Source organism: Heterocephalus glaber, unplaced genomic scaffold, assembly GCF_053883595.1.
Source record: "Heterocephalus glaber isolate CG9 unplaced genomic scaffold, H.glaber_assembly_v1.0 deba00001688, whole genome shotgun sequence".
Taxonomy (NCBI): Eukaryota; Metazoa; Chordata; class Mammalia; order Rodentia; family Bathyergidae; genus Heterocephalus; species Heterocephalus glaber.
In genome coordinates this window covers 6,171,149-6,198,671 of record NW_028258413.1, presented here as the reverse complement: position 1 = coordinate 6,198,671, position 27,523 = coordinate 6,171,149, and the positions used below count along the sequence as shown (strand labels likewise).

General features: G+C 48.5%; 1 long non-coding RNA gene across 1 annotated transcript; it reads right to left on the bottom strand.

Annotated features, from left to right (window-relative positions):
* Window positions 1–2,630: 2,630 nt before the first annotated feature.
* On the bottom strand, window positions 2,631–18,659 carry LOC110346006 (uncharacterized). The gene is made up of 3 exons (XR_002389758.2): window positions 17,519–18,659; window positions 10,321–10,494; window positions 2,631–10,081 (listed from the first exon to the last, which is right to left on the bottom strand). It is a non-coding gene; the product is annotated as an uncharacterized LOC110346006 (long non-coding RNA).
* Between the last annotated feature and the right edge of the window lie 8,864 nt (window positions 18,660–27,523).

The following is a 27,523-nucleotide window of genomic DNA, read 5'->3' as shown; positions in this document are numbered from 1 at the left end:
AGGGAGGAAAGTGACCCAGCAGCCGTAGGTTAAGGCACCGTGGTTGCTTCCAGCAGGTTGGGACAGAGGCACTGAGCAGATCCAGTTTGTCCTGCTCATCCTGATCTGTGTCCTCTGGCCAGCCTGCCCCACAGAACACAGCCACGCCAGGTGCCAGCCCTGGGCTATGAGCGCAAAGGTGTGAGCCACAAATACAGCCACTTGCCACACACTTCCAACCCAGTCCAAGACCACGCCCCGGAGGCTGGGTGTGACTGGCTCCAGCAAGCTCTGGCCCACAGGCACTGTGGCCCTTGCCTACCTTGAGTCCACATGTCAGCTCAACACAGGTCACTTGGAGGCACTTGTGTGGGGAGAAACAGAGCCCTCTCAATATCCGTGCTCATTCCAACACCTTCCTCCCCCTGTTTGCTACCCTAAGCTACTTAGACCTCTGTTTCTGCCTTCAGAAAAAGGGGTAAAAAAAATCCTTAGTCTTAGATTTAAAAAAAAAAAAAAGTCTCCTGTGAGAATTCTTAATCATAAATTAATCTTCATATAGATTTGGGGCTAACATCCACTCTACCTGGGTAAACTCTAAAAAAAAAAAATCTCAATCTGAGAATTTAATTTACAAGGGCCCGTGGTCTTTGGTACCTGCAGGGGGTCTGGGAAGAGCAAATGTAGAACTGCCCCAAAGGAAAGCACTTTACATACAGGATGATATTTTCCAAATAAAATTCCCAGAACCATGGGCTGACAATGAGAAACAAAAAATATATCCCGAAGGAATGAGCCACCATTAGCAAGAGCCTGCAGAGCAATAAACAGGCGGCTCTGACCATCACCCATTGTAAATGCTGAATTTAAAGCAAGTATTTACCAATCTCCTACTCCCTGCCAAAGGCTGTCCTGGGACAGAGTCCTGAATTTCTGCCCTGTCGGTATTTGTTATCTATGTTTAAAATGTGAAGAACGTCTGTTTGTGTTTTTTTTAAGAAATAAAGACAACGTCATAATTCCTAGGCAAGTTTGATAAAGACACAAATAGGGCCTGAAGAAAAAGTAATAATCACTGAGATTAGGCTGGGGGTGTACCTCAGCAGCACAGTGCCTGCCTGCAAGGGCAAGGCCTGAAGATTGATTCCTGGTACCAAAAAAACAAAACAAACAGACAAAAAAAAAAAAACAACTGAGATTAGAAGGAGAAGCCATCCACAGGTTAAAACAGCCACAGAGAGAATTCTGGAGTTTGTGGGAAATGGGGCACAGGAGACGATGGAGACAGTGAATGGGAGGTTAAAGGGTGCAGAGAGTAGAGCAGGAGTGGAGCGGGAAGTCCTGGCCTGCCCCTGGCCACTGCTCAGAGGAGGAGGAGCTCCCTGGACAGGACAGCAGGGCTGAGACTCCTCCAGCAGTGACAAGTTGCAGCCCACACAACCTAAAAGCCCAATAAATCACACCAGTGGGAGAAACAAGAAAACACAAGTTTTGCTTGGCAACAAATAAAATTTAATGACAACACATTTCACAAGAGCCGTTTAGGGACCTAGGAAACGTTCCATTTGATGATGCTGTCACAAGGGTGGGCAGGTGGGCGCTGGCTCTTAGGGCCCGGGCAGGGCTCCTCCTTTACAGGACAGAGGAGACCCCACCTGAGACCTCTGGGTCTGGGCCTTCTTGACAAAAATTTGCATCTGTGACCACATCTTTGGAGTTACTGAATTGAATATTTTAAAAAATAAACTGAGTATTCAAACGAATTTGATGTATTTGTGATCTGTGTTGTGATCAGTTGCATTCAGTTGCATTCGGCATAATGTGTGCATTTTAAGCACAGAATTCACTGATTCACCAGGGTCATCCACCCACGGTGGGGACACCACTGTCTCATCACCCTGGGACTCCTCTGCTCTTAGCCATCCCCACCCTGGTCCCCCAACCACTGACCTGCATCCCATCATTGGGCTTAGATTTGACTTTTCACGGTTCTATATAAATGGAATTATGCAGTATTTACATTTTTAATAAGATACAGAAAACATTTCAGAAGGCAGTTCTCTAAAGATGTCACATAAGAGGTGGAGGTTATCTTTAATCAAGATTTTTGTGTGCTGCATTAAAATCATGATCCATTAACAAAACTTAAAAAAAAATACTGTAGAGGACAACCCCATGCCAATTAGCAGAATTATCATTTTTACACTCTTAACATTTATTTAACTTTAGTGTTCATTTTTTTGTCTTTATCAAAAGTCCACCATGGTTGTAAATTAAACTTTAAAAATAATTAAGAATAAAAAGAATATCTTCTGTTATCACAGTCAAAATCAACACCAGGGATAGAGAGACCATATCCTGAATATCATCATCTTTATCAAATAATTGGTGAGCATAGCCGTGCCATATACTCTAAAAGACTCAAGGTGGCTGTTATAAAAGGAAAACCTAATTACATCAGCATTTAATGTAAACATTTTAAAAACATAAACATTTTTTGGATCTCTAGGTTTTTTACTAGGAATGGATTGCTTTGGAAAAAAAATTGCATAAATGTGACATCTAATACAGAATTTTTTTAACACACTAGAAATCAAAATAGACCCCCTTGCCATTTTTAATGGAGAATCCCTTGCAACATTTCCACATACCTCTGAGGATATTTAGAAGTCCGCAGTCTGGGGAGGAAACACTCACCTATCTTTGCAGGCCACTCGGGAGTCAGTAATTCCTGTGTCTCACACAGTTGAAAGGGCTCATTTGTCAGGCACCGACTTCAAGACCTGTGCATCATTTTACACCCTTGATTAGAATTCCCCTTCTTCCCGGAATTCTGTTTTATTTCAAGTCAACAATGCATGGTTGCTACTCCAACCTCCAGTTGCTCTCTCTCTGCTTCTGCAGGTGCATCATCCCATGGCCACCGCTGAGGACTCAGCCACTCCTTCCTCCACATCCTGCTTCCCCTCACCTATGAGCTCCTGTGCGTATGATGTGATGGGGTGTTTCCTGGGTCTTCTCCTCCTTCAGGCTGCACTTCCCGGGGTCCCCTCCCTGCTGGCTTTGTTGTGTCTGTCTACAAGGAGGCCCTGGCTGAAGGCACTGACAGAAGTTTGGGGCTGAGGATGGAGGGAACCAGGCTGTTTCTATCCCTTCCTTTGTCTGCATGGGGGCCGTCTCTGATGTCCCCATGGGAGATGGACGGTTGGCTTCATTCAAGTGGCACCTGGCCATGGCGACTGGCTCGGTGCGTGCCAGCAGCCTAGGTGGGGCTTCTTCCCAGCATAGTGGCCTGAGGGTTTCACGAGGGCCAGACAGGAGCTTCAGGCCTCTTAGAGCATCCAGAATGCCACATCCACACCTTCTCTGGACCAGGGCAAGTCACAGGCCGCCCTCCTTCCTCAGGAAAGTGGGGGAGGGGATCAACTTCCACACTTTGCCTCTGGATGAGAAGAGGAATCTTCCATTGCTAAGGGGAGGGAGAGAGCCACAGTTCCCTGGGGACTGTTCCTGTCCCAGGCCGGAGCCCCAGAAGCAGCACCGAGCTCCTGCACAGCCCGAGCTGTCCCTAATCTCCACAGTGTCCACTCTGTCTCCTCAGCTTCTTCGCTGCCTGTCTGACCAAGCCCCTGCCTCAGATCCCTTCTGGCTCTGTGTCCCTGGGCTGACCCTAAAGCTGCATCTGAGTTCTGTTTAAACTGTGGTGACTCCTTAGTCTGGAGGTTACTCATCCAGAATCCAGTGTGAACTTCCCAGAGGGCCTCAGGATATTTCCCCTGGAATTTCTCCTTCATCAATTCATACCTGGAATAACCAAAATGTTGGATTTCTTCCCCCCTAAGAAAGGAGCATCTCATTTTCCTTGCACTCAGCAATGGGCACTGGACAACTACAGCTGCAGATAGATACACTCGGCAGGTTCTGCAGAGCTCAGCCCTACTGTTCACAGCTGCAATGCCTGTGGCTGCATTCACAGGGGAGCAAGACCAAGTGTCTGCACCCAGTGGGGCCTGGCCTGCGAAGTTTGACATATTTACTCTCTGTCTCTTTGCAATCTGTCTCAGTTACATCTCCCTCAATGCTGAGACAAAATACACCCAAAGTTACAGGGGTAAAGGTTTATTTGGCTCAGTTTGTAGAGTTTTAGTCCATAATCAGCTGGCTGCAAGGCAGGGTGGCATGGCAGAGGGATGTCACAGAGGACAAACAGTTCATGGCAGGCAGAAGGCAGCAAAGCAAGCAAGAGACAAGACCAGCCTCTGTCTGTCCCTTATATTGTATCCAGGCTACCAGGATTAGGGCAGTGCCAAACAAATGAGTGGGCTGATTTAGTAATCACTCACCCTTAATCCTAGCACTGTGCCATGAATCAGTCACACACTCTAGATCCAGCCACCTCTGAAAAAACCCCACCTATGACTGCATGAGGCTTTGGGGGAACATGTAGACACAGCCATAACACAACCCTTGTGCTAAACCCCTGATTCTGTCATCATCTTGTACAATCAGGGACCAAGTGTTACCCATTTCAATTTAGGCTCTCTCCATTTCTAATTTTTTAAAATATTTTTTTCTCTTCCATTCTCCAACCTAATCTATTCCACATACCTCAACTAAATTGATCATTACAAAATACCATTTAATTTCTGCCACTCCCTGCTAACATTTCCCCAGTGATGCTTTCTGTGCTTGACCATTACAAACACATTAGCCTTCTGTGTATGTGCTTCAGCCTACCCAACAAAGTTTAATTTGCATTTTTCCCAAGCTGATTCTTCTGAAATTAGACTTCGGTCATATACATCTTCTTTCTTCCCTCACTTGACCCCAGAGCCTCTGATTATAGGAACTTATATATCCTACAGCTCTAGCATCAAGCACAGGGTCTGATATATTGTAAACAAGAAATATTCCTGATTCTATTCCCACATCTGTCACTTTATTACACATTTTCTCTGCCTACGAATCTCCTCCATGCCTGTCTATCCAGACCTCTATTTCCTCTAGTCTTCGCTCCTCTCCAAAGTGGCCTACACTTAGGATCTCTTCCTTCATCCAATTTCCCGACACTAAAAAATCCCAACTTTCCATCTATCCATAGCTCCCGGCACGGGCAGCTATGGAATTAGCACAGTACTGACTCTTGAGATAAGAACACTCCTTCCTCTTAAGCATGCACAGCTGCTATCATCCTCACACATCCTTCACAGCTTCCTTATCCTGGGTTTGAGGAATGTATCATCCTTGACTTGGGATTTTTCCCAAAGTTAGATGGCTTAGGAACTAAAGAGCAGAAGGAACAGCGCATGGAGCCTATGCTTAGCGAGCACAAGGTCCTAAGTCTGTCTTAGCACCAAAAGAAAAGAAGCCAGAAAAAATGAGCCAAATTCTAAATTAATAAGCCCGAATATAAGATCTAAGTACAAGCCTAAATGCATAAGGCTTTCTAGGAAATTTCAGATGAGTTTTGTAATCCAAGATTTTATTCTGAAATATTTTTGGAAATTGAAAAATGATGCTAATCAAGTACAGAAAAAAATTGGGAAGAAGATGGAGAAAACATTCATCGGTTATTACTCAGAAGGAAAACCTTCCCTCACACAGACTCTAGAAACCACAAGCCGCCTCTGCAGTGCTGGTGAGTGACGGAGTCCTGGGGACAACACAGGAATTCCTGACTCCTGGACGCCAAGTCTCACAGCCATTGGAGGAGTTTCCTACCAGCTTCCACGGTGGGCTGTTGTCATATTCAGGAATTTTGCAAACCAAGTGTGAAACCATCAGTGGCTTGAAATCACCCAGTAGATGGGTATTTTCATGGAAACTGGCAAATGCTACAATCAAAGCTCTTTTTTCTCCAGAGTTTTCCAGTAAATCACTGGCCGCACACGTGCATGCAAACAACATACAGAGGAGGCAGAGAGACAGCACACTTGTGATCACCACGGCAGTGACGAGGGCTCACAGCACATGACAGCGCCCCTCCCGCGCTGTGCCGGGACCAGCTGGGACCAGCGGCAGAGCCAACCGGGCCTCGTCCCTTCCTGACTCTGTAGGCGGTAGCTTGGAAGCTGCTGTGATCAGAGCACTTCCCCGGGACCCGGATATTTTACGCAGGGGCCTCAGTGGTCTCACGCCAGACACCGCCAAGGAGGTGGGAGGCGCTGTCCTGTGAGGGTGTGTCCGCCCGGAACCGTGCTGAGCAGAGGAGGAAGTGGGAGACCCTGGTGCAGTGCAGCACAGCCAGGCTGCGCTCACAGGGCCGGGATGCAGGGTGCAGCCTGGCTCTGTGCTGGGAGCGCGGGGAAGCTGGCGGCGAGTTCCCTCGGAGGCCGCTGCTCTCACACACCTAAGATAGGTAGGCCACAGTCATGGAGATGCCCTGGCTCATGGTCTGGAGGCTGGAAGTCTAAGACTGACAGCTCTGCACCCAGCAGGGGCTTCCGTGTTGTCCATCCGTGCGTTAAGTGGAAGGACAAGAAAGGCGGACAGAGAGAAAGGGGGCCAAGCGCACCCCATTGTACGGAGCCCACTCCTCAACGATGGCATCACTGCTTTCAAGGGCAGAGCATCTGAAACACTCTCAGGACGGTAACTGCGTGTCATAATCATACTCAGTCTCCGGGCGAACCAGAGTCGTGACCAGTTCGATCATTTCACTTCAGTTTTTGTTTATTTTGGTTGGTTGATTGGTTTGCTTTTTCTGTTGTGGTTTTGGTTTTGGTTTTTGAGACCGGGTCTCACTATGCAGCCCAGGCTGGGCTCGAACTCTCACAGTCCTCTTGCCTCGGCCTCCCGAGTGCTGGGATCACAGACGTGCACCACCACGCCAGACTCACTTCAGTTTCTTGAGAAGCAGGGACTGTTTGGACCACACAGCACCCTTGTCATCCATCAGCAGCTACTTCCTAACCCAGCAGGCTGTGGCATGGGAGCCGGGGCATGTCCACTGCAGCACTACTGAGGCAGGGGAGAGAGGCAGAGAGAGAGACAGAAAAACTAAGAAGGGCACCAGAAGTGAGCTGTGGAAGAGTGAGTGTCTATGCATCATGCACGGGGCCTCCATGACGTTCTGCAATCACACCCTGCATGTGCCTCTACCACGCTCCTGTCTGTCCTACAAGTCCCAGTCCTCAGGGCAAGCACGAAGGGACGGTGGCCACCAGCTTCCTGTACCCTGTCCACAAGGAAGGAGGAAACAGCTCTACACCTAGGTTCAGAGGCAATCATTAGTTCTGAATCCCAGGGTTCCCTTCCCTGGGGGAAGAGCTGACCAGTGAGTTAATTTTCCAGATTTGCTGGCAGAAGCAAAAATCCAAGAATTGAAGGATGACAAGGAAACCAATCCCAACAGCAAGCTGTGGGCCAGGAGAGGCAGAGGACAGCTTGAATAGGAAGGGCCGAGAATACCAAGGCTCCCAGCTGGTCCACTTCGGAGGCCAGGGACCATTGTCTTTCTGCATAAATCTAACAGCATCTGCAGCCTCTCACTTAGGAATAAAGACTGCAGCTCTGTCTCCATTTCGAACACCCACTGGTCCTAAGCCAAATGTAAATGGTGGGCAGAGTATTACTTAAAGTTCAGTAATCTTCGTGCAACATAACTTCGGCACTGAAACCAAAACCCCTTGGAAGCTTCTGCTTCGTAGCCAGGAGTGCTGCCAGTCAGGTGGGTTCTGTCGCCTTTGCAGCTTCCAGTGGTGTTTTCCAGCATGGGATTGTGATGTCTGCAGTGCTGAGTGTGAAGTGATTAGACAATAAAACCTCGAGCTAATTTGTAGATGGAGAGGGATTACACCATCCCGGGAAGCACTGAGTCCTGCCCTAACTGGGGAGGGAGGGAAGGATCTCTTTTCCCTCCATCTCTAGAGAGAGCAGGAAGCAACTCTTCCAAAGGAAACACAGCTTCTGCTGGGGAAACTGAGGCACCAATGTCATCTCCAACCCAGAAGCTGGCATGTCAGGGGCCCAACCCATGACAGCCAGAATCAGCACGCTGACTTCTTTCCTATGGCTGTGACAGGGAGAAGCACCTGAAGGGATGGCTGCTCCTGCCTCGGAAGGGTTCGGCTGGAGGGGACAGGTGATCGTGTCATTAAGCAAATCTGCAAAGCCCTCGAGACGGGACAGACTTCTTTATGTTCTCATGGGAGAGCCAAGGTGGCCTTTTGGGGCTCAGTCCCCAAAGGCTGTCCATCCTGCCTTCTTTTCACCCAACTTCAAGGGCTCAGAATGTGATGATTTTAACCTGGGTGTGGTGGTGCACGCCTGTAAGCACAGCACTTGGGAGGCTGAGGCAGGAGGATCGCTGTGAGTTCCAGGCCATACTGGGATACATTAGTGAGACTGTCTCAAAAAAAAAAAAATAGAATGTGATACTTGGTCATTATACTCTCATAGTAGGAGAGAGCGAAAAGCGAATCGGGAAAGCAAACCCCACCCTGTCAACCTTGGAAGACTTAAGAACCAACTAGAGGAGTCAAGGAGGGCTCAACAAAGCAAGAGTCTGCTTCACTTTCTATTGTTTTCCATTTGAAAATTTAGACAAGTCAGATTGTATGAGAGCAGAAGTTGAAGGAAATGCCCTGGAGGCCAGAGGCCAGCACCTCGGCACAGAGTGGACTGTGTGCCGAGAACACAAGGTTGGCAGATGCTTACCAGCGAGTGAGTGTCCGCCCCTCCTGTCCCAGCTGCACCTGTGACTGTGACTCCGGTGTGACCCGGGGTGGGGGGCGCACAAGGCCAGCGCCTCTCGGGTCTGGGCTGACCAGACTGGCTCCTGTCTGGTGCCTCTCAGGGCCAAGCACCCTGAAACCTCAGGTCCCACATCCCGGGGACCAGTGCTCACCTGGGGGGTTCAGACATCTGTGGCTTAGGAGGGCTCAGAACACACAGCAAGTCCCCAGGGCTCCAGGTCCCTGGGCACTAGGACCGAGAGGCTGAGCAGTTTCCGGGCGGCTCGGATCAGGGAAAGGAGCCCGGGGGGTACTAGGGACGGCTGGGGAGAGGAGAGCAAGCCGGGGCGCCCAGCCAGACCCCTCAAATCCGAGTATCATCCGAGGCACACATGTAATTTGTCACTCACGACCTAAAAGCCTGTGCTATTCCACATGCGGTGTGTGTGTGTGTGAGACACGGTGGGGGGGTGGGGGGTGGAGCAGGCTCTGGTCAGTGAACAAAAAGCACGTCAGCACCGCTACTGTTTCTACTTTAGTGCCGCGTGAGTACAAATCTGTAAGCTGTTGCTGGCTTCCTCCAGGGGGTCATCTTGGTCTTCATTCCAAAACAGCACAGAAGTAGAGCTCAGCACAGCAGAGCACACCTTTATTCCAGCACCCAGGAGCCTGGGGCAGGAAGGTCACCAGCCTGGGCTACACAGTAAGTTCAAGGCTAGCCTAAACTACACGATGAGACCCTGTCTCAACACAAACAATCAGCAGGCCTGGAGGCACAAGCCTGTAATCCCAGCACTGGGGAGGCTGAGACAGGAAGATTGCTGTGAGTTTGAGGTCACCCTGGGCTACATAGTGAGTTCAGGACCAGCCTGGACTACACAGTGAGACCCTGGCTCAAAGGGGAAAAATTTCATTTATCAACACACACAAGCAAGCAAACAAACAAAAAGCATAGGTGTAATAATGTAATAAAAAAAATACCAAAGAGATTAATGAAATTTAAAATATTCTCTTAAAAGTTACTGAGTCTCATAATAACTATGTGAGAAGAAGCAGTTACAAGAGCAGAAATAGCAGCATGAAGAAGGAACAGAAAGGATGAAAAAGGAAGGAAGGGAAGGGAAGAGTGGAAAGCTGGCTGCCTGACTTACTGCAATCACAAGATCTGATCAAAAACTACTATGAATGATTGCATCTTTTAAAATTTAAAAATTATTCCAGGAAAGGACACTTTGCCATGAATCCCCTTTAAAGTCCTCCCCCTCAGTTCCAGCGCACTCATCCCATGGTCCTGGCCACTTCCTGCAGCAGCTCTGGAGTCCTCTTTTCTGAGGGTCTTTAGTTGTGCTGTGTGGCAGCCTCAATCCTGAATCCATCACGACGTCTCCCTTCACAGTCACTTTGACTTTGGGACAGAGCCAGGGGTCCTGCAGTGCCAGAACCGGAAAATAAAGTGGATGAGGACATAGCGAGCTCACCATAAGTGTCTGATTATTGCAGGATTATCACTCCAGTGAGTGCGTCGGTTTAACAGTGTGTTACAGTGGAAGACACATTGCCGTTAACCCCACACAAAACACTGCCCCAGCATCGCACACACTCCCCCCAACTCCGAAATGTGTCTTTGGCCACCGTGAGTTTTTTTCAAACCAAACGTGTACTGTACCTTCCCGTCACTACTGGTGACATCTCCCAAGCTGCCCCAGCAAGTGCTCCTGGGCTGCAGTCCAGATCCACGTACTTCTTCTGGCTCCCCAGTAAGAGCTGCTCCACCAACCCCAAGGAGACTCGTTATCCTCACAGATCTGAGCGGTAAAATTGCTCACAGGCTGACATTGAGCTTGGGAAGCAACAGAGGCACACACAATAAGTAATGCACAAGTCCAGAACCAGAGACAGGTGGCTGTGCGCACCCTCTTAGCAGGGGCCCCAGTTTTCGTGGGTGCAGGCATAGTAAGAGCTCCCAGGAAGAATGGGCCGTGCGTGGCATGCTTTCCTCCTGACAACTCTGAGAGCACGGGAAGGGAGATCCCTCCCACCTCATCCTCAGTCCAACGCTGGTGCCGCTCAGCCAGCCTGTGACTCACCCTGGAAATCGCCCAGGATGCTCATCTGCAGGGATCCTGCTGCTCCAGCGGGCATTTCAAATCCTGCCTGCCCATAAAGAAGGTGAAAGGAGCCAGCTGCCAGCAAAAAATTGTTTTAAAAAAGTAATGGATTTGGCTAATTTTCTTTTCCAGGAGTATTTACTGTAGTGAGAATAGGCCCCCATGGATGAAGAAAAATTCAACATTTGAATCCCTCTCTTGAATTTGGTCTGTTTCATCTCTCTGTGTCCTGGGCAGTTTCCTTTGCATAGATATGCATGCTTTGTGTGTGCAGTGCACCCTCAAGTTACAACAGGCCTGACATACAAACAATTGGGGTTATGACCACAATTTTAGTTTTAACTTATGACCAACGTGCTTGTGCTTCCAGATGGTGTCAGATACAGACTGACCCATAAAGACTTCCAGAAGGAACATGACAGCATCCTTTCCTGTGTGGGGTTCATTGGAAATCCTGGGCCAATGTCTCTCTAAGGACACTGAGATCTGCCTGTGTACAGGAGAGAGACTTTGAAGGCTGTGTAAAGGAGCCTGAGCCTTCATTGACCAACTTGAGTACAACCAGCCCTCACGAACAGATTGAGTTTGTAAGTCAAGGGTCCACTGTGTTTTAATCATGTTCCCCTCTGTTCCCAGCGCCCACTCCCATTCTGGGGGTTGGAGCAGCATGCAACCAAGTTGTAACCCTGGTCTGTCCTTTGTGGCAGGAAGTGTAGGATAAATAAAGGATGGCATCTCCAGAAGCCCTGGGGAATCCTACTGACTGGCTGAAGAGCTAAATCCTCTGTAAGGAATTAGCCAACTGAACTGGCTGAGGAGCCAAAAGGAAACCTTCGAGGTGACGAATTCAGCTTTGGAACCCAAGTACCACCACCCTGCAAATGGACCCTTTCCTGTTGACCTTGGATATTGTAGCTCTCCTCCCCTGCTTCACTTTTCTGAGAATCACTGTGGAGGCATTTCTACCACTCTCCTGGAGGAAGCAGCCCGAGGTAACCTGCTTCCCTCCTCGCTGCCTTCCTGGCCCTCGGAAGCATGGATCCGCAGGCCCCCCTTACCCTCAGTACAGCGCCTGCTTCTCAGGACTTGCTTGACTGAGTTTCCCTGGTGTTGGAGGTGCAGACCACTCCCCCTTGAGCATTTTCTCTTCCGATGCTCTTTCCTCATCTCAGAGCTTCAGCCCTTAGTCTTCTTGCCTGAATCCTCCTCCACCATCCTCTAACACAGGAGCTCTTGTATTTTCCACCTCATCATGGGTGGTTTCATTCTTTCTCATGTTTCCAGTGTCACCGCTATGTAACTTCCGCATGGGCGTCTCCACCCTGGGCCTCCATCCTGTACCCCTGCACCCTCCCTGCCCACCTGGATTTGGGCGCTGGCCATTGGAGCAATCTTGGCTCCCTCCCGCCACTGAACTCCCACCTCCATTGCCCACTGTGTCTTCCCCATGCTGTGCAAGGAGCCGGCCTGCCTCTCAGACAAGAGGAGCCTGAGGTAGGGGAGTCCCCACCCCTGCAGGGCAGCTCCCAGGGAGTCTGTCCTCCCCAAAGTCCCTCTGCCCTGAGCACTGGCCTCAGGAAAGGACACTTGGGCTCCTCCCACTTCTCCCATGGCCCCTTCCCGGCTCAGCCCCTCACAGGGTGGGGCCACTCCCCAGACAAACCACCCAGGCCAGACTTCCTCTTTCCTGACAGACTTTGTGTCTCAGAGCAGTGTTAGGCTCAGGAGATCTGAGCAGAAGGCGCTGAGAAGCCCTGTCCACCTCTTGCCCCCACGCCTGCCCAGCCAGCCCCTCATCAACGCCTACAGCACAGCAGCAGCGGGCTGTTGAAAGCGGTGAATGGGGACACATCCTTAGCACCCGGTGAGGTCACCCACGTCTACACCGGAGTCCCCCACGAAGCCGAGCATTCTGGGCTTGGACACGCTGATCATGACATGCACCGTCCAGCACGGTGTCACAGAGTCCTCTCACCTCCCAAAGCCCTCTGTGCACCTCCACCTCTGCCCAAGGCCCCTGATCCTTTCACTGTCTGCGCTGCTGTGACATTTCCAGAACACAGTGTGTCGGGGCTCACACAGCAATAGCCTCACTCTGGCATCTTCCACTTGGGCACACATAGCACCCATCTCCATGTGTGCTCATGGCTGGAGAGCTCATTTCCTTTCGTTCTGAGTGGATTACACTGCCGAGATGTACCCCATTATCCAGTCCCCCGCTGAGGGACACCTTGGCCACTCCCATGTTAGGCAGTCAGGAATAAACTCACCGTGACATCTGCGCACAGATGTCTGTGTGGACCTAAGCATTAGCTCCTCTGGACAAATACTAAGCATCATGGTGCCAGGCTCTGAGCAGAAGGTGTCCCCTCCTGTAGAGAGCAGCTGGCTCCCTTCCGGGGTGGCTGCGCCGTGTGCAGCCCCAGCAGCAGGGATTTGGGGGTCCTGTTGCTCCCCATCCTCACTGGCCTCTCAGGGTTTGGGGTTGTGGCCGTTCCAGTGAGAATACAGTTGCAGCCCTCTGTGCTTTAATTTTCATTTCCCCAATGCTGTAGGAAGTGAGGCATCTTGCCATTGGATGCTTGCAGTGAGGTGTCAGTTGAGAGGTTTTTTAGCTTTGAAAAATTGTTATTAGTCCACATTTGCAGTGCATAACGGTCATATTCTTCATGTGAAGTTGATCTGTGCATGTAACACGTCTATCTTAGCTCCTTTACACCCTCTCCCTCCCTTCCTACCTCTTGGTCCCCTCCCTTTTGCAAAAGATCTGTCACCAGTCTCCTACGATCTCTTTTGTTTTGCTCTTTACACTTTGGGCTTCTCATGTGAGAGAAACCATGTGGTATTTAAACTGTGTGTCTCATTTATTTCACTTAACAGTAGGGTCTTGAGGTGCATCCATTTCCTGACAAATGAACATGAAGATCTTTGATGTTTGTCTTTGCCATGTGGGGAACCAAACAACCCAGGGCCTTGCACCGAATACTGGGTAAACACTGCCATGGGGCTCCACCTTTAGCCCCACAACCTTCCTTTTCTTTCTTTTTTCTTTTTTCGGTACTGGGAATCGAACTCAGGACCTTGTACTGGCCAGGCAGGCAAGGTGCCACCGAGCTAAATCCCCCATCTGTGCAACCCATTTTTAATGGTCCTCAGGTTCTTGTTTCAGGCACTGCCTTTAGTGAAGCCAAATTCTTAAAATAGGGTCTCAGAACTAGATTGTCTCCATTTGGATAGTATCTGTGATGACGGCGGGGTTCACTGTGGAGATCACAAGGGTGGGGGTTTACTGGGCTTTGCGGTTTGCCTTTAAAACTTTGAAAAGGTAGAGTGCAGGACAGGACAGAACCCCAGGGCAGGTGCAGCCAGGGGGCTTCCTGGAAGGGTGGCAGGGCCCTCGCTCCTGCTCGGGGCAGGGTCTGTACTAAGAGCCAGGCCAAATGCTGAACCCTTGAAGAAACTGGCTGTGCAGCCTCGGGTGGTCCCCTGGGTAAAGACCCCCCATTAAAGGGCAGTAGTAGGATCCTGAGACCCAATATGGGGTTGCTTAAATGGTCTCATTGAATATGATTACACCTCTACCCAGGTGTGATGACGCAACCCTGAAATCCCAGCCCTCAGGAGGCTGAGGCAGGAGGATCACTGTGAGTTTGAGGCCAGCCTGAACTCCATAGCGAGACCCTGTCTCAAAAAAAAATGGATCTTGTCAGGTCTCCCAGATCTGCAGCAACTCCTGCCTGCCAGGAAGGAGCCTCAGTACCGGAAGGGGCGTGCAGACCCGGCCCACAAGGATGTCCCTTCTGCAGCCTCAGCACTGCTCCCCTTGGAGTTTCCAGGCCCTCAAGTGGGGTTCTGGCTCAGGGCGCAACACAACACCACTGCCCTGTTCTCAGGGCCTGGTGGGCTCTGGGGCAGGTGGTGCCCAAACCCGACGAGGGCAGCATTGGCCTTGGGTTCTCTTCTGGGCCTCGGGGTCTGAGGTCTGCCAGAGTCACCTGCGCCGCTCACCGGGAGCTGGGTCCTTCATGAAACGCTACGGTCACCATGCCCGAGGTCCTAATGGTGCGGATCCTGAAGCTGCATGGGCAGAGGCTGGAGCCAAGGGAGGGGAATTCATCTTCACTGCACTCCTGCAGGAGGCCCGTTTTTTTTGGGGGGGGGGTTTAAGAGAGTCGGTCCCCATGTAGTCCAGGCTGGCCTCGAACTCGTGGCAGTCCCCCTACCTCAGCCTCCCGAGTGTTAGGATTACAGGTGTGCACCAGCACACCTAGCCTGAATTTTTTTTTTTAATTAGAGACCAGGTTGTAACCCTTGATAGTCAAGGTGGAAGTAATTACTGTAACAGGCAGCAAAGCCACAGTAATGATCAGATTTGTTTCACTATGGTTTTGTGGGGGGTTGGGGGGTTTTGTCATTGTTGCTGTTGTCGCTGTTTTATACTAGGGATTGAACCCAGGGATTCGCACTGAGCTGCACCCCATTTATTTATTTATTTATTTAGACTTTTGTTCAGTTGCCCAGGCTAGGCTCAAACTTGCAGTCCTCCTGCCTCAGCCTCCCAGATGTGCTGGGATGACAAGCCTGTGCCACCACGCCTGATGACTTCAGATGGGATTCTCAGGAGTGAGAGGTGGGCAGTTGACTGTGGTCATTACCTGAAGGACCTGCAGCCACTTAGCAGACTCCTTGGTGTGTGGGACATGAAATGCCTGCAGTCAGGGTGGGCTTTATCGGTGGAGGCTGTTGCCCATCCTTGTGTGTGCAGGTGGGGTGGACACAGACTGAGCAGCCCACAGTACCGGAGTTGTGCAACAGGAGCCCTTGTGACCCAAAGGCCAGAGAGGAGGCCCTGGCGCTGCCCCTGCCCACCCGGGAGCTGCATCCACAGCCCACATACTTGGAAACGCTGGCCACGCCACATCAGATGAAGACGCGGGCCCAGTTAACACAGTTAGGGCCAGGGTGTGTGTCGGGGTGCTGTGTTTGCAGGAAGTGATCAGCGCCCTGGCCCGAGGCAGCCTTCAGCACGCAGCTGTCCTCCTGCGACCCTGCAGGGATGGGGCCCCCATGTTGGCATGGGAAGCACAGCTCTGCATCTCCAGTCCCAGTCCCAAGCCCAGCTATTTCTCTGTCCTCTGCTGAAAGGCAGCACAAAGGGAAGAGGGCGTCCTGGCTTTCGGCAAGCCCTGTGCCAGGCTGCTCGGCTGAGGCCCTGGGAGATGCAGGAAGTGGGAGTGCTCTCGTGGCCACGGCAGGACCACCTTGTCAGTGCATTGCAGAGAACAAACATAGAGAGCTAGAGCCCGCCATGCATTTTGAAAGCTTCTAGGGCAACAAAGGCCTGGCCCACGTGGGATGTGGCCTCCTGTGCTCACCTCACAACTTGTCACTAAAGTGTCATGGCCCTGGCGGGGGGGGGGGGCTCTTGGGCCTTGCCCTGCTCAGGTCAGTGCCTCCCTTCTCTGCCCACAGGCCCAGATCCCAGGGCCCAGCTCTGCAGTTCTTCTGGAGGACTCGGCCTCCGGCCCAGGTGTGGGGGAGACCGGAAGTTCACATCTATCAAGAGTAACCCACGCTGGTGGCCCCAGTGCTGCTGGACACCCTGCAACCTCCCAGCCTGAATTCTGACCCCTGAGTATCACAGATCGCCCAAACCTCTCTGGGAGGGTTAAGCGTCAGCTGTCCCTGTGGTAACCTGCTTGGACATTTTATCTTCACGGATGCAGCTCACAGAGAGCTGAGAGAGCAGTGTGCAGCAGCAAACACCAGTATTAAAAAAGAAAAAGATCCTCAAATCAATAACCTAAACTTCTGCGTAAAGGAACTAGAAAAAAGCTGGCCGTGGTGGGGTATGTCTGTAGACTGGGGCAGGAGGGTCATCTCCAGTTCAAGGCGAGGCTGGGCTACAAAGCAGGACCCAAGTCGCACGAAAGAAAGAAACTAGAAAAAGAACAAACTAAATCCAAAGCAAACAAAAGAAGGAAGGAAATAATAAAATTAAAATGGAAGTAAATGAAATAGAAAATAGACAATGCCATACTTGGAAAAGATCAGTGGAACTGATAAAACTTTAAAAGAAGCAAAGAAGAAATTACTAAAACAAGAAATGAAGGAAGGACCCTAACCACAAACCTTAGGGGGAAAAAAACAGGGTTTTAAGGAAGTACTGTGACAGATGGATACCAACAAATTAGATAATTTCAATCTACAACTTTTTATGAACATAATACTGAATCTGCCTCACCCAAAAATAGAATCTGCCTCACCCAAGTAAATAAATGGGATTAGGGATTTTAAAACTTCCCACAAAGAAAAGTCTAGGTCCAGATGTTTCCAGTGGTAAATTCCACCAAATATTTATGGAGAATTAATAGGAATCTTCCAAAATGAAGAGGAGGGAGCATCTCCAACCTTGTTGTAGGAGGCCAGCATTATCCTTATATCCATACCAGCAAAGGGAATCGAAGAGAACGATTAACTTAGAAACAAAACTCCTCAATAAAATACGAGCCAAGTAAGAGAAAGGACTGAAGAGCTGATTCTCTATGAGCGCATGGATTTACCCAGGAACATAAGGTGGTTGTGAAATCTGAGAAATCTATAACGTAATATCCAGTTTTTACAGAAGAAGAAACAAAACCACACAGTCATTTCCCCATGAGGCAGAAAATGCATTTAACAAAAATCTAGCAACCTTTCATGATAAAAGTATTAACCAGGAACAAAAGGGAATTTCCTCAACCTGATAATGAGCACCTGGAAGAAACTGCTGCTAGTGTCCTAGTTGGTGGGGGAGACTCGACGCTTTTCTCCTTGAGAACAGGAACAACAGCAAAAAGCAGAGCCAGAGGTAGTTCCATCCCCAGCACCTGAAACAAAACAAAGCAGGATCGGGGAACAAGCCAGAGTTCTTGACCCCTGCTGCTTCTATTTAACACATACTGGAGGTTCTAACCAGGGCAATTCAATAAAACAAAATAAAATCCAGGTGTGATGGCCCACACTTATAATCCCAAATCCCAGTTACTCAGAAGCCAGAGGCAGGAGGATTGCAAATTTAAAGCAAGCCTGGGAAATTTAGCAAGACTTTGTCTCAATTTTGGGGGCTGCGGTAATAGACATTAAACCCAAGTCCTTTGGACTGAGCTACATCCTTAGCCTTTTTTTTTTTTAATCTTGAGACAAGGTCTCATTAAATTGTTAAATTGCTGAAGCTAGGCTGTAACTTGGGATCTTTCTGCCTCAGCCTCCCATAATGCTGAGATTACAGCCATGAGGCACCACACCTAGCTAATGGAGAAAATGTTTGAAAGGGGAAATAGGCTAGAGATGTAGTTTAGTGGTCATGTTTGCTTAGCGTGTATAATCCCACTAAAGAAAAGAGAAAGAGAAAAAGAAAGAGAAAAGAAAGGAAAGAAAGAAAGAAAAAGAGCAAAGAAAGGAAAGAAAGAATGAACAAACCCAGAGTGGAAAGAAACTCTCTATTATCAGGTGATATAACTTTGCATATAGAAAATTGGAAAGAGTTAGACAGCTTTATGCCTATAACGCCAGCACTGGGAGACCGAGGCAGGAAAGTTCTGGGCCAGCTTGGGCTATGTGGCTAGCCCAGATCTCAACAAAACAAAATAAACAGACATGCAGAAAATAGGAATCCAGAAGAAATAATAAAGCTTAAGATTCCATGATGTAAGATTAATATACAAAATCAGCTGGGTGCGGTAGTTCCAGTACTAGAGAAGCTGAGGCAGGGAGATCACTTGAGCTCAAGAGCTCAAGACCACCCTGGGTGATATGGTAACACTGTACCCAAAAGAAAAGAAAAATATAGAAAAAGTGTAATATTTATGCATACATATGTATGTATATATAAAGTCATTATAATTTGGTACCAGCAAGGAGCAATCTGAAAATGAACTAAGACAATAATTCCACTTACAAGTACACGCAAAAGAATTAAATGCTTAGAAATAAATTAAGTGCAAGACATATACATGGAAAACTAGAAAGTGCTGAGAGAAAGATTAAATGTTAAGACATAACACGTTTGTGGGGCGGAAGACTCAACACATTGAAACATCAGCACTGCCCTGTATCTACAAATTCAGCAAAACACCCGCTAACACCCCAGCCAGCTCCTTTGCAAACACTGACAAAGTGATCCTAAATTTACATGGAAATTGAAGAGATCCAGAGGAGACAAAATAGTCTAGGAAAAGAAGACAAAATTGAGAGGACCAGCGCTTCTCAATATCCAAGTTACAGGTCAAGGAATAGAACAGAGTCTGGAAACAAAACGTGGAGAATCAGGGATGGCAAAAAAAATGTAAGACAGAGGGAATGGTCTCTCCAACAAACAGTGTTGGAACAACCGGACACTCAAATGCGGAAGAAGCATAGAGAAGGGCCCAGGGATGAGCTCAGGGTACAGCTCATGCTGAGGGTGCGGGAGACCTGAACGCCCCACATGAAACACAGAATCAACTCAGAATGAATCACTGACCTAGATATGAATGCTAATGCTATGAAACTATAAATGAATAGAATGAATGAATGAATAAAGACAATGTGGTGTTTCTACACAGTGGAGCACTACTCTGCCATAAAGAAGGATAAGCTTGAGTCATTTGTAGGAAAGTGGATGCACCTTGAGGCCATAATGTTAAGTGACAGAAATGACACACAGGCTTAAATGTTGGATGGTTTCTCTTATATGAGAAAGCCAAAGTATATATAAAGAGCAAAATAAAAGACAGATAATAGGAAACAGGGAGATAAATGTTTTGCAAAAGAGAGGGGGCTGAAGAGAGGGAGGGAGGGGAGGGGGTAAGGGGATGAAAGAAGGGACTGAGGTGTGTCGTGTGCACAGGCCGACTCCCCGTGAGGGGTGTAACACGTACTGCAAGCATTTACTAATAAAAGCTATTTTTTAAAAGAAGATTGATTGTACTGGAGGTTGAACCCAGTGCCTTCACACTCAGCTACATCCTCAGCCCTTTTTTAAATTCTGGGACTGGATCTTGCTGAGTTGCCCAGGCTGGGCTCCAGTTTTCCATCCTCCTGCTTCAGCCTCCCAGAGTGCTGAGATTATAGGCATGTGCACCAACACACCTGGCTGGGAGAAAATTTATGAGAAGATCTTCGTGACCTTGGGGTAGACAATGATTTCTTTTTTAGATACCACACCAAAAAGCACAATGAGAACAGAAAAAACATTGTAAATTGGGCTTTTTCAAAGTAATATCTCTCATTCCTCAAATGTTAGCATTAAGAAAATGAAAAGGCAACTCTATTGGTGAATTTCATGTGTCCTCTTGCTAAGAGCTCTGTTGTGTGATCAAACATCAACTTGAGGGCCAGGGATTTAGCTCAGTGGCACCACCACCTGCCTCAAAAGCTCAAGGTGCTAAGTTTGATCCCCGGTACCAAAAAAAAAAAAAAAAATCAACATGAATTTGTACTTCAATGAGTAAACTTTGAATAACCCACCCTTGGGTGTGTGAGTGCAGCTTACCCAGTCATTGAGGCCTTAAGAAAATGAAAGGGCTGCAGCTCCAAACTGCCTTCCACTCAAGAGGGCACCCTTAAATCAGGCATGGTGGTGCACACCTATATCCCAGCCCTCAAGAGGCTGAGGCAGGAGGATCTTAAGTTCAGGGCAACCTGGGCTGCACAGCTAATTCAAGGCAGGCCTAGATTCCATAGTGAGGTCCTGTCTCAAATAAAATAAAATAAAATATTCCTGACAGTTTTCACCCTGCAAGCCTGCCTTACAGATCTGAGACTTGGAAGTTGCCAAGAAAAATCCTACAGAATGAAAGACAATATTTGCAAACTGTTTATCTAATAAAAGACTTTAGCTGGCATATATTTTAAAACCCTTACAACTCCATAATAATAAAAAGACAACCACCAGGCATGGGGCACATCTGAAATCCCAACAGTTGGGGAGTCTGGGGCAGGAGCACTCGGAAGTCTGAGTCTAACATGAGCAACTTAGTGTTTAGCAAGACCCTGTCACAAAATAAAAAGTAGAAAAGGGCTGGGGCTGTAGCTCACTGGGAAGCCCCTGGGTTCAATCCCCAGTACAAAAGAAAAGAAAAGACTAATTTTTGAAATGGCCAAAGGATTAAATAGACCTCTCTCCACAAGCTGTACAGAACGGCCCATAAGCACCGGAAAAGGCGCACATCACTGTAGGTCATTAGGGAAACGCAAAGCAAAGCCAGAGGAGAATAGGGCTTCCTATTCACTAGGGTGACAAAATCCAGGAAGTCAGCTGAAAACCGACCTGGCCAGATTGTGCAAGATCGCCCACGTCCCTTGTCACGGTTAGGAACAGCGCGTGCGCACCCGGGGAAACCAGCTGGTCCAGGGCGTCAACCAGGCCCAGCTGCCTGCTCACAAGCGACGGTGTCCACGCGCACATGCGCACCCTCCACAGCGTGCTCCACGCCTGCCAGAGGAGGGCAGCGGGTGCCCATGGCAGCGTGGACAAACAGGCCGCCCCGTCTGAACATCTCTGCCTCTGGAGCATCTGGCAGTAACAAGCAAGGAAACTGCAACTCAGGCTGCAACCCAGGCGAGCCTGGAAACACTGCTGAGGGGCAGAGGCCAGCGAGGAGAGGCCGGGTCGCTGTGATGCTCAGGCCCGGAGCCAGAGCAGGAGCTGCCGGGCCGGGCGCCAGAGGGCGGGGAGGGAACCACTGCTGACCGGGTCCAGCTTTGCTGGACGGACGCACGCGCTCTAAGCTTAGACTGCCGGACCGAGCCCGGCCCTGCTGCCGTCCTGCTGTCCTCTGCTTACTCCTTCTGCGCTTGGCTCGGCCTCACGACCGAGGGTAACGAAGCCTCCGTCCCAGATGCCCGGCATCAGCAGGGTCAGCCAGCCTCGAGCCCCCTGTTTCCAGGGACACCAAGACAGCCCATCTTCCCTGGATGGCTCGGATCTGGACCCTGGTCTGGGAGGACGCATCTCTGGGGTGTGGAGGGCAGGGCCCAGGTCTTCGAGCTGACACTGCCCTGCAGCCGGAGCCTCCCCAGAGCCGAGTCACAGCCGGCTTCCTCCACGCCATTGCTGGGACCCCAGGGCAGGACAGACCCCACCTGTCCAGCCGGCACTTACCTGGTGGAGGAGCTCACGGAGCCAGAGTTGGTTCTCGCTCCCAGTGTCGGAAGGTCTGCAAAAGCTTCTCACGGGCTGCAGGAGGGAAGACCTGCGCTCCGTCAGCCCGGGTCCAGGTCAGCATGTCGCCCGGGCACGCACTCTGCCCGCCACAGACGTGCTTGGCCCTGAGAGTGGGCGCTCTGGGGCCTCCTGAGAGCTGGCAGGAGCTGACTCCCCTCTGTCTGCCGCCACAGAGGGGAGGAAGGAAGGGACAAGGACGTGCGTTTGAGAAAAATGAGACACGCAAGAAATTTTCAGAAGCCGTCACATGCAGAGAACAAATCCTATGCCTCCGCAGGGTGCCAGGAGAGCCCAGGTTTCTGCAGCCACAGCAAGAAATCAGCAGCGGCCCTGGTGGGGGCGGGAGGCGTTAACAAGCCCGGAAAGGAGCCTCAGAGAGCCAGTAGCTAAGGCAGCTTTGAGAATTTTCAAAAGTAAAAACACTAAACACTTCATTAAATTACAGGTGAGTGGAAAACACGGTTTTAGCAAATTCATACATAAGAAAATTCTCTCTTAATCCAAAGGATATCAAGTCAAACGCCAGGATTGAGACATAATTCCTCAGATGTCAACCAACAGGAAGGGGAGCGAGGTTTGTGCCCTTGTTTTTCTTGTTTTCTTCTTTTTCTGTTTATACACACAAGGCCCAAGTTCACATAGCATCTACAAACCCCCAAAACCTACAGACTTGATAAAGAGCAACACGTTGCCTGTCTTTCAGGAGCGCACACAGGAGTTTTAGAAGGGGTCGGGCTGAAGGCAGACGTGTTCCGAAGACCTCTATAAGTCAGGAGATGGAAGCGGGACCACTGCCCCCCCCCCGACCAAGTGAACCCCAGAAATGTCATTACTCGACGCAGCTGAGGGTCGAGTCCTTCCATGTGCTGCACCGAGCCTCGTGCCTGCGTCCCCTCTGAGGCAGGGATGGAGGAAGCCCAGCCTTCCTGGTCGTCTAGCATTGGGGCTCTTCTGGTGGCAAAAAGAAAGAAACCACAGACAAACAGACAGACAATGAATCTGTCTCAGGGAAATGTGGCGTCACCTCCCATGCTCAGAGCCGTATTTACGGTGGTTCCTTGTGTAATCCTGTTTTAATTGTGTGGGTGTAAGATTTTGGATTTATCTACTTTTCGGTGCTGGGACCTGAACCCGGGGCCTCATTCATGCTCAGCACGTGGTCCTCCCGCAGCCCCACTTCCAGCCTTGAGTTTGGGGTCTTAGGCCGTGTCTGCAAGACCAACAGGAAGGTCATGTTTGGGCTTCCTCTGGCCTTTGATCTCCCATCTTTATCTGTTCCTGATTTGGTCTCTGACCCTTGGTTTTCCAAGCTAGACCTGTTGTGGAACCTCTCATTGGAAGAACCTGCTGTGATGGCCACCCTGAAAGACAGTGGGACGTGATCCAGTGACACGGGTCTCATGCAGAGGCCACTGAGATGTGGCGACACTTCTCCCTCTCCAGGTGGTTGGGAAGATGTAAGTGTTAGTGCCAATGTCAGCTCACGGTAAGTGATAAGACCATAGCAGTAGCCAATCGAGGGGACCCTAGGTCTCGTTTCTTCATCCATAGCTGACACACAGCTGGGGCAGAGACAGAAGCAAATCTTGTGAAATTCAGCCCAATCCTTCCAACTCGTCAAGTACCACTTCCTACTTCTCCTACACGTAATAGCAGAATACGACGACAATGTCCTACATGGTTCGTTGAGAACACAACTGCGGCTGCCCTCCTGGGGGTGCCTCAGCAGTCAGGACCCATCCATTCCCCGAAACTTCTCCCCACTACTAGATCAACCCTGCCTGACAACTTACTTCATCTGTCATATTCCTGGCCACAAATATAAATTTCTAGTATCTTTTAGTTATGGACTATATTTAAGTTATTAAATTTTAAAACTTATGTGAGGGCCGGGGTTTAGCTCAGTGGTTCTGCTGTCTGCCTTGCAAATGCAAGGTCCCGAGTTTGATCCCCAGTACTAAAAAAAGAAAAAAAATTTTAAAAAATAAAACTTATGTGATAGCCATAGCTGACACTGTTAGTGCCCTAATGAAAGTGATGACTAATCTCATCACAAAAGGGCTATGCAGAGTTTCATTTAATGTTGCTTTTAATTTTCAGAGTAGAGTTAGTTGCAAATACCTGGTCACAACTTAGTTCTGCACAGGTTAAACACAATAAACGCAATTCCATAATCACAGACAACATGAACTATGGATAACTCTCTTGCTAGTTCACACTGGAGAGGAGAAAGGACATGGCCTGACCCATGGAACTGTGGTAGGGTTTTGGGGTCACTCCCCCAGGAGGGGCCGTCCTGTTAGAATGGAGAACATGGTACTCTGTCCTGTAGCAGAATTCCCAACCTGAGGCAAAGGTAGATTTGCGTAGCTGTTGTCATGGTGTAGACAGGTGCCAAGGCAGAGACCATTCAAGCCCACTGAGCCCGTTTCCCTGAAAGATGGAAGGAGGCACTTGTGTTTGAAGACTATAAGATGCTAAGAGCCAGCATCCCAGTTCACAGGTGCTGACCCAGAACCTACCACCTGAGTCTGCAGATTGCTTGCTATCAATAAATCACCGCTGGAAAGTTACCCAAACCCCAGGCTGCATTTTGGGTTTTTTTGCATTTGTAAAATGAGAATGATAATGTCAGTATTGGTGATAATGTGAAGATTAATTTGCTTAATTATATAAAATAGCTACATCTCTAGGCTGGCCTTGAACTCACTATGTAGCCCATGCTCATCTCAACTTGTGGCAATCCTCAGCCTTGGCCTCCTGAGTGCTGGGATTTCGGGCATGCACCACCATGCCCGGCTCTCCCTTTTTAAAGCAACCAAAAGATGTAGCTAATGAAGTTTTAATCAGACCTCTTAACTCTTATTGTCACACATTTCCAAGTGTTTTACAATGATTGGCATTTCTGAATATTATTTCTGGGAAGATATTAAAATACAATGGAAGCAAAAGAAAATCTTTTGAACTAAAAATCAGAATACGGAGCCTCATAACTTTTCTCTGTCAATAACTAATTTGATCTTAAGTGATTCAGGTTTTCAGCTTCCTCACCTAAATATCAAGGGAAGTATTGTGGCTGATATCTGGATGTCTCTCAAAGCTCATGTGCTCATACGTGGTGCTTTGGGAGGTGATTGGACCATGAGAGTGAGACACTTACACAGGATTGGTCCACTGATGAGTTTATAGCTAAATATGACCGTTAGGAGGTGGAGCCTGGTTGGAGGAGGTGGTCACTAGGGGCGTGGCCTGAAAGGGTCTGGCTCCCTCCTCCTCCCTTGATCTCTCTTCCTGTCCACCATGCTGTGAACTGCTCTCCTCTGCCAGGCCCCCCTGCCTCAGAGCTGGTGACTATGGACTGAAACCTCTACAACTGTGAGCCAAATAAACCTTTCCTTCTTTAAGTTGTGGGTGTTGGATATTGTGTGACAGTGACAAGAAAGTAAGACAGGAAGGCTAATAATCTGTAAGACTTTACCAGCTCTTTCTCCCCAAAGAGTCTGTATTTGATACTATTAGCCTGAAACAATTAGGATGTCATTTTACTACAGAGTATCTTTGTTTTTGTTTTTTTGGTACCAGGGATCAAACTTGGGTCCTTGCACTTGCAAGGCAGGCGGTGGAACCACTGAGCTAAATCTCTGGCCCCAGGATGTCATTTTATTAAAGCCATTTTCAACATGTTCATTTGCTTGAATATGTTAAACTCTTTTTCTTTTTCATTTTTGGTTTGTGGCACTGGGGTTTGAACCCAGGCCCTTTGTACTGAGTTCCACTCCCAGCTTTTTTGATTTTTTATTTTGAGGCAGGTTCTTACTAAATTGCTAAATTGCCCAGGCTGAGCTTGAATTTGTGGTATTTATTCCTGCCACAGCCTTCCAGTGTTGGGATTATAGGCAAGAATCCCAGGCATGTTGGATCAGAAATGTGACAAAATGAATTTTCCATTATAGTTTCAAGAACAGCAAAATGTACTCTATCTAAAGAAACATTTTAGGGCCAGGGATTTAGCTCAGTGGTGCTGCCGCCTGCCTCGCAAGGGCAAGGTCCTGGGTTTAATCCCTGGTACCAAGAAAAATAAAATTAAATTTAAAAATAAAGAAACATTTTAGTAAAATTAGCTTCCAGTTTAGAGCAACTTTCAGACTGAGAATTTCAGGTAAGACTTACCAAAAGGAGAGACCTGGAGGGGACAGGGGCAGCATGTAGGGCTCCCCTAGGAAAGTTTAAGTTATACTTGAAACTTTTTGGCTTTTCTTTATTTTTATTACTATATATTTATGAAACATCATAAGTATATTTGTCCTGGGGAGTTGGTGCATATACATATTGCATGTTGATCCATTTCACTTCCTCAATCACACTTGGGAAAGTACTTGTTTAAAAAAAAAAATGGTTGTCTTTGCAAGGAGCACTTTTCATCAGAAGGAAAATGCCAGAGTCAGAGAGAAGACAGAAAGCACCAACCAATTACAATATTTAAAGATAATATCATCTCAAGGAAATGGATGAGCATTTACAAGGAAGGGGAGAGTTGAGTAAGAAAGGGAAAAGAAAAAATAAACATCAACCATAAAAGTCCCAAACTCTGACGAAAGAGTAGAAAGGGGTTTTCCGGAGAAATAAAGGAACAGAATAGAAACTTAGGAAAGAAAAAGATACAAAAGAATGACCCACATGGGATAATGATGTCAAAATACATTGAAGGACCAAGGGTATAGCTTGGGTATGGAGCATGTACCTAGTGTGCACACAGCCCTGGGTAAAGGATAGATGGATGGATGGATGATGGTTGGATGATGGATGGATGGATGATGGATGGTGAGTGGGTGGATGGATGGATGGATGGATGGATAATGGATGGATGATGGATGGATGGATGATGGATGGATGGATGGCGGGTGGGTGGGTGGGTGGATGGATGGATGGTGGGTGGATGAATGGATGGTGGATGGATAGGGTGGAAGAGAAAGAGAAAAAGAGAGAGAGAGAATAGATAGCTACAGATGTGACAATCAGAAAGACATCTTTCACATTCCAAAAAATAGAAGAGTAATGGAAAGCCTAGAATCTGTATGTCACAAAAAGATTTTTTTAAACCTAGATAAAAGGAGACTAAGAGAATATATAATTCTTGATGAAATCCGGGAGTAATGTGGTGGCCCACCTGCATCACTTTCAGCTGCAATATGAAGAGAAAAGACAAAGTCAATGTGGCCAAACGTTGATAATTCTTGGATGTACATGAAGCATCTACAAGTATTCATTGCGTTTTTCTTGTCACCTGACATAGGTTTCAAGTTTCTTAAAATTGTTTCTCAAAAGAAATCCCTCGCGCATCTTTACAACATGTAAGTCATGATATGGATGAAAAAGCAAACTCAAACTATGGAGCACACAGTCTCCAGCTCAACCCTCTGGGCCTCCTCTTTCTGAGGCAGGGAGGCCATGGGAGACCACACAGCTCCTGACGTCCACTGTTCTCTGCAGTGGCACCCTGCCCTCCTGTCACCGAGAGCCTCAGGCTGCCTGTCTCCGGCCCTCCGAGCAGGGCCGTTACACTGTGGTATCGA